We start from the raw sequence: 4753 nt of genomic DNA on the forward strand, positions 1-4753 counted from the left end.
AGACTCTGGCTGAAGTAAGAGTTTAGTTAAGAATAGTCTTTTGGAAGTGGTTAATTTGACTTTTTTTTTTCTTTTAATGTTTATTATTGACAGAGAGAAAGCAGGGGGTGGGCAGAGAAAGAGGGAGACAGAATCTAAAGCAGGCTCTGTCAGCACAGAGCCCAAAGCGGGGCTCGAACTCACAAATGGCCAAATCATGACCTGAGCCGAAATCGGATGTTTAACCGGCTGAGCCACCCAGGCGCCCCAGTTTGACTTTTGAAGGTGATTCCAGTTTGTGGACAGGAGGAACGAGAGCATTTTGTAAAGGTCTGGCGTTGTTGGGGGTGTACCGGTTGCCGTCTGTTCACAGAAGTTTCTGCAGACACTGCTGCTGGGAAGATTGTAATGAGAACAGAAATGTCACAATACTTGGAACAGAGGGCTCACTTCCTTCTCTTGGCCTCGGCTGTAGATGACACAATGACCATTCCAGTTTCTGGGACACTTTTACAAACATCATGCAAAGCCATTCTTTCTCTGAGATGCTCCTTATTTCTCATTCATAGCAGTTTGTCCTCTAGACCAGCCGTGGCCCCCCTGCTCTTCTCTGATGACACTTTCCTAGGAATTCGTTTATCCCTGTGGTTATAATGAACACTTCTTACAACCCAGGATAACGTCATCACCTTTGGTCTGGAGCCGTCATGGGGGAGTTGCGCCCAGAAAGTATTGAGCTACCCCTGTTGTAGAATGTGCTGCAAATCATCTGTGGCCGATCTGCTCTGGTGGTTCACTGCTCCCTTCAGACCAACGGGGGGCTTTGCCACAAGGGAGGTGGGGGGATTCTGCCCTCTGGCCTAAATCTGGCCTGCACGCCTGCAACCCTGCTTGTGAAACTGCACCAAGAATGGTTGTGAGGCCCCTTTCAGAGAAACTGGCTCAGCGCTGCGGTAGCAGCGGCCCCTCGCTCACACGTGGAGATGATGGTGGCTACCTACCCACTCCTCCCCAGCCCGGGTAGCGTGTGATCCTAGATCTAGATGCAGTTTTTAAAATGATAGTCGTCTTTTGCCTGTTCGCTATTCTTAGTTCTCCCCTGGCCCATGCAAAGCTCTGAGTAGAGCTTGACGAGCAACTACAATGAGAACTCCCCTGACACAAGGTGCTCCCTGGCCCCGCAACAGAAGCAAGCAGTTACCCTCAGTTTTTGCTCTTAACTTGGTTCTTGATAGAGCCTTCAACCAGGAAACAGTTGAATACATTCCTTGCAGCCAGAAGAATACATTCATATTCATTCACATGTATTACGCACTGGACATGAATCTATTCACTCCTACTGAATGCCTGTAACGTGTTAGGAGCTGTGCTGTGCATAAAGCAATATAACAAGATGATCTTGTAAAGCTTACGTAGTCCAGTATCGGAGCCAGATGGGACTAGGAGCCTTAACATCTGGAAAGAAGATAAGTTCAGTAGGTGATGTCAAGGGGCACTGAATGCAGGAGATAGGAAGGCTTCCTGGAAGAAGTGATGTCTAAGTGGAGTGTTCCTCCCCAGTAGGTTGGTTAACAAAAGATAGGTGTACTGCCAATTGAGATTTTGAATAGAGAAGAAACAATAAAGGCTGGGAGAGGTAGATATTATCATGAATTTGGCTGAGATGTGGTAAATTTGATGGGCTTGTGTGCAATTTTAATGGAGAGGGCATCTGCTCAGGGGTAAACTAGGTTAGAGAGCGAGATTTCACTGTGGTCAGCTTATGGTAGTAACCAAAGCCATGGGAGTGACTGGCATTACCCGGAGTGCTAGTGCAAAGTCACAGCCTCGGGGGAGTATGTTAAGGGGCAAAGTAAGCCCACAAAGGAGACCGAGCAGCCAGAGGTGTAAGAAGACACTGGGCTAGAATAGAGCCTGAAGCCCAGGGACAGGGTCCATACATTTCTCGGACTCACATGTTTGAGGACAGAGAATACATTTCAGACATGAGGATCATAGATTTGCTGCTGAGTTCTTAGGGAGGACTGCTGATTCCATCATGACTCCAGACTAAGAATTTCCCCTGACGGAAACCGAATTATCCAAGCTCTTCCTACCTTACCTGTGGGGTCCATGCTCCAGCTAGCTTCTCTGGTTCATTTGGCCCACCCGCATACCTTTGCCAAGTCTTAACGTAGATTCCCAGGACCTAATGAGTTTTCAATCTACTTGAAAACTCTCCAGGATTCTGCAGGCTCGGAAGCAGTTTCCCTTCCACAACGTTGTGACCAAGTTCTCTTGCCCCATTGTTCTCAACCAGCTGCACTGCCTACCTAGAAACCCTTTCTTTCCTACCATATTTAGGTTGTTTCTCTTTGATTTCTCAAACCTCTAAAAAAACTTCCTACCAGAAATTCAGCTTGGATAAATCAGGATGTTTTCAGTTGCATGTAACACGATAGCTTGTCTAATTCAGGCTGGCTTAAACAATAAGGAATATTTGTCTCAGGTATTTGGAAAATCAGAGGTTGAATTCAGAGGCTGCACTAAGGATAGACTTTAGAGACGCCCTCAAAGGCTGTAGCTCTTTCCATCTCTGCTCTGCTGTCCTCAGTCAGAGGACAAAGTTGGCCTTGCCACCATACTGGCTCTCCTCATGCTCAAAAGTGGGGGTGCAGCAGTCCCTGGCATCACACCCAGATACCGTCTGAAGGGAAGAAGAGTCGATCTTTCTAGATCTTCCAGTGAGAATACTGTTCCCAGAGCCACCCAGCAAGCTTCCTTCACACTTCTGTGGCCAAGACTGAGTTATAGGTCTGTTCTAAGACCATTTTCCAGGGCTAAGACTAATTATTTGGAGTAAAATGGATGTTGGGAATCCATCACTATAACTAGATATTTGGAAAGAAGTGAAACGTATCAGGTCTAGGGACACCTGGGGGGCTCTCTCAGTTAAGCATCTGACTTTGACTCAGGTCATGAGCTCACAGTTCATGTGTTCAAGCACTGTGTCAGGCTCTGTGCTGACAGCTCAAAGCCTGGAGCCTGCTTCGGATTTTGTGTCTCCTTCTCTGCCTGCCCCTCCCCTGTTCATGCCCTGTCTTCTGTCTCTCAAAAATCAATAAAAAAGTTAAAAAAAACCTTTTTTTTTGAGACATATCAGGTCTAAATAGCCATGATATTCCAGCTATCACCAATTACCCCTCCAAAGTGTTTACCATTTATTCAAACACACCTTGCCAATATTGACAATCGATGATTGTTTATTTTTTTATTAAAAAAATTTTTTATTCTTTATTTTTGAGAGAGACAGGCAGACTGTGAACCAGGGAAGGACAGAGAGAGAGGGACACACAGAATCTGAAGCAAGCTCTAGGTTCTGAGCTGTCAGCACAAAGCCCCATGCGGGACTTGAACTCACGAACCATGAGATCATGACCTGAGCCAAAGTTGGACACTTAACCAACTGAGCCACCCAGGTGCCCCAACAATCGATGATTGTTAATTATTATTCAAATATTTTATTCATTTTTAAATTTAAAATATATTTATTTTAGAGAGAGAGAGAGAGCTCAAATGGGAGGGAGAGGCAGAGGGAGAGAGAGAGAATCCCAAGCAGGCTCCACACTCCGTGCAGAGCCCAACACAGGGCTTGATCCCATGACCCTGGGATCATGACTGGAACTGAAATCAAGAGTCAACTGACTGAGCCACCCAGGCTCTCACCAACATAATCCCAAAATATATATTTTTAAAGACTGTTTTTTAGTAATCTGTACCCCCAGCATGGGATTCAAACTCACAACTCTGAAATGGAGTTACATGCTCCACCCACTGAACAAGCCAGGTGGTAGGTAGCCCAATTAACCAAATATTTGTTTGAGTCTCCATATTTATGGCTGACTCTGATCTCTATGGGATCTTACAAGCCCTTGGGGATTTGCTAAAGCTTTTGGACAATGTCATGAAGATTCATTAATACTTATTTGATACGCAGTAAGGAGCCAGGGTGGATCCGGACCAGCGCTGAGTGCTAGAGAGAAGACAAAGCAAGACCTCACCCTCAGAGACTTAGACTAGACTGTGGGCTGGGGTGTGTCCTGGAGAAAACAGCCAGACCCGAGGCTGAAGAGGGACCACAGGGGCCAGGTATTAAGGTTCCTACGTAGCTCCGAAAAATTCTGAGCTTTGCCCATAAGAGCTAGGAAGTGGCAAAGGGTTTCTGTTTCACAAGAGTGACCCAACTTGTTACATGCACCCGCTTCTTTCAGATTCTCCCTCTGCCAACCGGAGGGAAGTCCTTTCGACCCGTGGGACACGCAGACAGTCCTCGCACAGACCTGCGCACACGTTCAGCCCCGGGGCTGAGCCTCACTCCGCAGGAGAGCGCGGAGAAGGGTTTGCGCCGAGGACCGAGTTAAACCCCTAATGACAATTACTGGCGCCCACAAAAGCGGAGAGGACCTTTCGAAGCCTCGAGAGCAAAAGCACACAACAGAACCTCCCGCAGACCTGCAGCTGGCGGGACTCGCGCCCACGTTCCCGCCCCTGGGAGATTTTCACCGACTCGCGAACCACCCCTCCGGCCCCCAAAACAGAAACGTCAAGACAAACTACAACATCGGGGTGTTCACAGAAGGGTCCGGGGCCTGAGTGAGGTGGGTCTCGGTCCCCACCGCCCGGGTCCCCAGCGGCCTAAGCACCTCGAGCTTCCTGCCGCGCCTGCGCGGTGACGCCGGCGGATCGGTGGGCGGAGCTACTCGCGGCTCCGCCCCCCCCAGCGGCCTGTCAGCGG

This window comes from Crocuta crocuta, unplaced genomic scaffold (assembly GCF_008692635.1).
Source record: "Crocuta crocuta isolate KB4526 unplaced genomic scaffold, BGI_CrCroc_1.0 scaffold11, whole genome shotgun sequence".
Taxonomy (NCBI): Eukaryota; Metazoa; Chordata; class Mammalia; order Carnivora; family Hyaenidae; genus Crocuta; species Crocuta crocuta.